The sequence below is a fragment of the Anser anser genome (genome assembly GCF_964211835.1).
Source record: "Anser anser genome assembly, chromosome: 1".
Classification (NCBI taxonomy): domain Eukaryota; kingdom Metazoa; phylum Chordata; class Aves; order Anseriformes; family Anatidae; genus Anser; species Anser anser.
In genome coordinates this window covers 141,346,742-141,353,907 of record NC_139720.1, presented here as the reverse complement: position 1 = coordinate 141,353,907, position 7,166 = coordinate 141,346,742, and positions in this window count along the sequence as shown.

Genomic DNA, 7,166 nt, shown 5'->3' with positions numbered 1-7,166 from the left:
ATATGTGTGTGGGTATATATACATACATTAGTATTTCGTGACTTTTTAACTGGTGTCAAAAAAAGTTCATTTTAATTTAAAATAATCAAAATCCTACAAAAATAACGTTTTGGATTTTGATGCATACTCATAGCAATGATGAGCACTGGGATTCGTGGGTCTGCAGAACAGAGCTGGTTCCCACGTTGCCATGAGTTTCGTTAAGCGATGCTTTTAACCTGGGGCTATTGATTAGTGCTCGACTCACTGGAGCCACCCGGGGTGCCTGCAGTGACTCGGTGTAAGCACAACGTAACCGCTCTGTTCACAACGTGAGACCCTCAGGTGCTGCTTGGCATAAAATGCAGGGTAACCCCTAAGAATAAGGGTTAGTTACAGATGAAAAAGCATCGGGGTCTCTTCTGTGGGACAAAGATGCCTTCAATATTTGCATTGCCCTCTTCTTACAGCTGCATACAATACACAAATCACCCAGCTCAGCCAGCCACCAGACCGCACGTTGTGCACAAATACAATTCGCTGCCAAGCAGTTGCTCCACAGAAGATTCGTGTGCTAAGGGTTTTAAATCATGTTCAATCACAACAGAAATACAATGCTTAAGGATTTGACTTTCATAACCAGTTTTTAATGCCCCAGAGCTGACGTACCAAGCACGTACCTCTCTCCTAACATAAAAATGTTGCTGTGTAGCTCTTGCCATGAGGTGTTTAAAAGATGGCTGGAAGTTTAACATCACTAAAGGGCAATCTGAGCTGTTAGAGAAGTGGTTTGTCGCTGGTTTGAAGTTGATGTACGTCTCCACAAAGACTGCGTCTTTCCAAACCCAAGGCAACGAGGAATCCAGGCAGCCTGTGTAGCTACGGCTATGCGAAGGGCAAGGGCACGTCCAGACGTTATCACCGCCAAGGTGAGGCGCTGCTGAGAGCAGCACTGACCGCTCTCGAGTCTCTACATCCAAGTCCTTGCCATGACTTTTGCTGTGCTACAGCCTTCAAGCAAGACTTGAAGCTCTGGTACAGCCTTCCGAGTAAGGATGCTAATTGTGCTTCAGCAAAGCGTACCCGGTGTTGCAAAAGTAGCTTCTTACAGTTTCAGAAATGTGCTCAGACAGCAGAGAGGAAATTTTAGTAAGTACAATACAAAAAATGCATCAAAGGATAGAAAGCAGAGTACAAGAAATAGCAAAATGCTTCTTTAAACTGGAAAAAAAGTCGTCATCAGAAGAAATTGAAGGTAATTCTGGTGAGCACAAATAATAAAGCTCTTTCACCATTTTTCAGTTTGTGGGTTCCTAAACATTTCTAACATCTACCTTAGAAATTCTGTATTTATGTATTATTGCTGGCTGCATAGGGCTTTGTTTAAAGCTGCTTTCCTAGTGAACGTGTGACACAAGAATTTCAGGCGATGAATTGAAAGCCCAACAGCAACCTCTTTTTCTCAGATTATTTTAAACGCCGGGAATACTTTCCCCTCCCAATGCACTTGGTGTAGTGGTGCATGATGGTGACATGGGGAACTGTGCCCTGCTTTATTCAGGAGTGTCCAACACAATCAGCTGATGGCATGAAAGTGTTTTATAAGAACCTGGTATCTGTGCCAGGCATCCCATTTTACACTGTAAGGAATGTACTGCGCATCCCCTGGAGTAATTTATTGTAACGTTTTGGTCCTTGCAGTCAAAATATTTGGGATAATGTGTTTATTACGTCTGTGTATCATTTAGTACTAACCCCAAATCAGCGTGCTTTTCCCCCGTTCCTGAGGGAGCAAGGTGGAGGAGTCCCCCCGATGTCTCCAGCAGCACTGACAACTGCAGCCCAGACTGAATCACTTGGTCTGGAGTCAGTCTTTGCCCGTCAGGCTCCTTGGGTATTTAATTATTCATAAAGTTGAAAAGTTCAAAGGAAAGAGATTGAGAAGACCCATCCTACAGTGGCTAACGGTGAAGGAATTATCCGGGACATTAACACTGTGGCGCAAAGCAGCGATCTGGGGTGGGAAGGTGTGCGTTTGCTCGGCTCTGTCATCAGGGACACCACGAATCTCTTCTGCTGAACCTGCACGAAGGTTCCTGGCAAAAGCCTTTGTTGGGAGGAATGAAATAATTTCCGTTTGGCTGGGGGGGGAAATTCTCAATCTATTTGAATTAAAATTTTAATGATAATCAATATGGAACTGGGGCATAAAGCAGCTGCTTATCCACATGGCCTCCAGATCAGCCCTGGTTCTGGCGACTAAGATGTATGCTTAATTGCTTCAGTCTACTCCTTCACACAGAGCCATAAAGCTTCTTGAACGTGCACATCACCGCTTCAACAAAATCTTATTGCTGCCTAGGACTCATGGGAGTTGTACTTACTTACCAGTATGATGCAGAGAAAAGCTGCTCAACTCTTAGGCTTTAAATCAAGTCAGGATGGGTGAGGTTTATCAATTTATTGATGACATGTAATTAACCATCAATCAGTGAATATGTTCAGAATCAGTGTGAGCAGTACAGAAGATAAACTACAATCTCAGACACTTATAAAATCTTCCTGGACACCTAAAAATGTCTAAGTACCCTTCTGTAACTAATTATAAAAATTTCACAGCTTTGCGTGTGTGACTCCTTTACAGCCACATGGTTACACGTGTGCACACCAGCCCCCCATGTGGTGGGTGCCTCCTTCTTTGCCCACTCCTCCAGGCAAGGAGGCTGCAGCAGCTCCATGTCATAGAATCACAGAAAGGTTTGGGTTGGAAGGGACCTTAAAGACCGCCCAGTTCCAACCCCCTGCCATGTGCAGGGACACCTCCCACCAGACCAGGCTGCCCAAAGCCCCATCCAGCCTGGCCTTGAACGCCTCCAGGGATGGGGCATCCACAGCTTCTCCGGGCAGCCTGTGCCAGGGCCTCACCACCCTCTGAGTGAAGAATTTCTTCTGAATTTCAGAATTTCTTCTGAATATCTAATCTAAACCTACCCTCTTTTAGTTTAAAGCCATTTCCCCTTATCCTGTCATTATCTGACTGGATATCTGACACATTTTCCCCCATGTCAGGCTCACATGACTCAACTCGGTGTTGGTACCTCTGCATTTCAGAAAGCTTGTGTTAAGATGCTCTGCAAAGCATAAGGAAGTGAAAACTATCTAATGTTACAAAGGAGAAGATGAAGACTCATTGAAGGAGGATGGAAGATTTATTTGGCCTGCCCTCACATCCCAAGAGAAAAAAAAAAAAAGAAAAAAAAAAGGAAGTGTTCCTTTTTTGTTGTTTTGTTTTGGTTTTTTTTTGAATTTATGCATCTCTAAATTTTGTGTGGTTCCCTAATGTCAGCTGAATCAGAATGTGAAATTCACATTTCAGCCTCAGCTCCGTGCTCTACTTACGCAGTTACATGACGTGTCTTTTTTGCTGCTGGCACCCTCTGCTCTTTGGTGCCCCACTCTTCCTCTCTGGATCCTTTTTGTGGCTCTGCTGCATGAGCTTGTTGCATGGGCTGCTGGAAGCTGGGCTTTTCTTTTTCTTTTTCTTTTTCTTTTTCTTTTTCTTTTTCTTTTTCTTTTTCTTTTTCTTTTTCTTTTTCTTTTTCTTTTTCTTTTTCTTTTTCTTTTTCTTTTTCTTTTTCTTTTTCTTTTTCTTTTTCTCTTGTGCATCTCTCCCTTTCCCCCAGCTGTCATCAGAAGACAGCGTTAAAAGCACCAGGCATTTTTGTGAGTGCGTCGGTTGTCATCCAGCACGGCCTTTTCCAGTAAGGCCGCAAAGTGCTGCCGTGTAATGCTGTGGAAACTTGGTGGGGATTTCAGCGAGTGGAGAGGTAGGCGAGGGACTTCTCGTCTCACCGGGTGGAATTGTCACTCTTCCCGCTTCCACGGGGGATTCCCAGCAGTGACCGGCTTCCTGGGGCAGAGGCCACCCAGATTAAGTACCTATTTCCCTATATGAGGGTTTGAATGTGTGGAAAACACCTCTTATTCGTAATTCCATAGCACGATTGTTCCCCAGGACGCAGGGCCCTCAGGGGTAGTTTCGCAGCCCAGTCCTGCTGGGGCCTGGTGAGCGCTCACACCCGTGGAGCTGCTCTGGGCGGGATAACGCGTGTTGTGGGTCCTGCAGGGGGGCCTACACAGCTCCAGGGCTGCCTAATTAAACGGGCAGGTCATCGGTAAGTTTAGGCAGGCAGCCAGAGTCGAGACTTACCGACCTAAATTAAGAACCCCCCCAAATGCCTGTAGTTTGTCACACTATTTTTAGGCCTAGCGTCCTGTCTCTGACAGCAGCTTCTAACTTCTAGCCCTGAAAGGACGGAGTAGACATAGCATGGGATTTCCAGGTGTGTTTGTACAATCTTTTTGTGACGTGTGTTTTAGGAAACATCTACCCTCTTCTTCAGGTATTCATTTCTTCCTTTTGGGGCTCTCATCATTCAAGTCTCAGAGGAGAGGGATTGTGGGGTTTATGCAGCTCACGCATGGAGTACTGGAATTAACCTATGATGAGTTTGTTCTTGTGGTGGAGGTAGTTAACTAGACAGTAGATGTCCTGTAAGCCAGAATTTTTAGGTGATTTTATTTATATTTTACTGTTTTTGACCCTGTCTACTGCCAGATTATGGATCTAGACAGACATTAATCTGATTATTATTCCTGTTTTGGTATCGTAAAGCAAGAGTGATAGTTATTTAAAGAACACAGGGCTCTTGAACAGTGGCACTAAAAGTGCACGAAGGAAAATTTTTGAACTCCTGGCAGCTTCACAAGACTGATCGAGGAGAAGCCAGCGGCTCTTCTGGTCCCACCACGTACTCTGTCGGCCCAACAAAAGGTGTGATGACAGCCCAAAGCCTGTGCTCACGGTGGTTGAGCAGCACCGTGTGAGGGCGTGCGGGGCTGGTTCAGAGCCGTACAGCTCTGTAACACCTGAGGGCCGTGACGGCGTCTCCCAGGGGTGCTGTGCTAATGTCCCTGAGCAAGGAGACAGGGCTAAAACTGAGTAGAAAAGTAGAAAAGAAAGGCAGAAGCAGTGAAGGTGCTTAAACTGAGGGTGCTTTTTTGCCTAAGCATGTTTTCTTTAGTCACTATTTACTGCATCAGAAACCTTGATACAAAGGTGAGCTCTTGCGAGGGAGCTGTGTTCTGCACGGGGCTCTTTGGATCTTAGTAAGGCATGACAGCAAGCAGCATAACAAACTTCACCATTTTTGCTAAAACACAATAAAAAAGAGGAAAGTAGGCAGTAAATCTCACGTCCCACCAGGTGCTGGAAACCCTGCTTTGGTGCAGCATGAGGCAAGGCTGGATGAACCCCAGGGCTCGGCAAAGGCCTCCTAGAAGCGGGCCGAGTGACTGGGGCACGCCAGAAGCTACTGCCTTGGGAACTTGAGCAAAAATACCAAATAAAGGCACAAAGTGCCTTGGGCAGGGGCGTAGAATGGAGTTGTCTGGGGAGAATTGGAGGAGCTGAGTGTCGTGAACATCAGGGAAATAAACACGGAAAGGATTTTGCTATGTGAGTAGATGTAGAAGAAAAGATACCAAAAGCATGGAAAACGGGGGAGAAAGAAAAGTGTTTAATTTGTTGAGAGTTTGATTAAATACTAAAATAAAGATAGTAAATATATTGATCACATTAGGCTTGCCTAGCATGTTGGGATGTTGTGCTTGAGTAGAAGTAAAAGCTTGAGAAGACTAATGGGGGTGCCTTGCTGCTTAGGCTTCCACACTTTCACCATTGAACTGCAAGAGCCGTATATTGCCCCATGTACAACTTGTTAAACCAAAATGCTGCTGCTAGAGCTGAGGTTTTTTTTAAGGTGTCAGGAAAAAACACAGAGGAAATTTTTAAGGCCAGCTGGAATTGCTGTGAGCTCCCGAGTGCCATTTGTAGCCACACAGGGGTGCTGTTTTTCTAAATATTAGGACTGTAATTCTTCACTGGGTAGAGCGAGGGAAGTGCATTATTAACATTTATTGAATTAAGAAAAATGTTTTCCAGTTTGCTGATTTAATCAGAATTCCCAAAAGCCTACAGGATTTTTTTTTCCCCTGGGGGGTAATATTGCTGTATTGACCAAATCTGTGAATTTTTTTTCACAAGGACACTCCATTTTAATTAAGAACGAGCAAACAAACAAAACAACAGCAAAGCAAGCACAGTAAAGCACTGTCCATTTTCTAAAACTGGTCTTACTGCTGTAATAACAGCATTATACGGCTTTTTGCTTGCAGTAGATCAGTCAGTGGCACTAAGGCAGCATGCCCTGGGCTGCACCCTCATTCCCGGTGTACCACAGGTTAACGCTCCCTGCCAGTGCCCAGGTCCCACATTTGCACATCTGAAGCTAAGCTCTGCCTGCCACTGAGGCTGTCCTGTGCACTGCTTGTAGTAGTGCAGAGGTTGGGGTTGTGTTACAGCTGGAACAAGCTACCCTTTTGAAGTACATCTCCAGACCATTGCGTTTGTCTGCTTCAAAGCAAGGAACCCTCTTTCAGTCCTCCTGTCCTCCCTCCCATCCTAACATGTGCATAAAGTCTGAATTTATTGCTAACTAACTTTCTAAATTAAATACAGCTAAACTATTTTCTTACTTCCTTTTATTTACTTACTTATTTATTTATTTATTTCCCACTCAGGTTATTGCAAAGCATGAAGCTATTCCCTTCTGCCACGACCTTTGGTTGCTTAACTGAGGCACTCAGGCTTTATCCTACTGCCGTATGCTGAAGCTCCATTAACTTCCACCCACCCCCAAAAACTGGAGGCCGAGCTGTCAGCCCCAGCAGGGCTCTGACAGGCAGGCAGGCGTGAGTCAGAGCAGGCAGTCAGCCCCGCATCAGACGCTCACAGGAAGAAGCCTCCGTGTTGCTGGTTTGTTATGGGATGCGAGTGAGTAGTCCTCGGGGCTGGCACGGTCCTCCTGTTAGATCCCCGGTCTGTACAGCACAACAAGAATTTCCCCGCGACTCGTAAGCTGAGTCATACCCACTTCATGTAGAAATGGGTAATTGCGTAGTTTTTAGGGACTTTCTTCATTGCCAGACTCTAAATCTCAGCAAAATTTTGTTGGTAGCTTGACTGCTGAAGGAGGGGATATGCTGTGTGGACTGGTGACTGAAGGGGCTAAAAGTTCTTTCCCTTCCCCCAGAGCCAACAGCAGCCAGCGAAGCCGTTTCCCAAG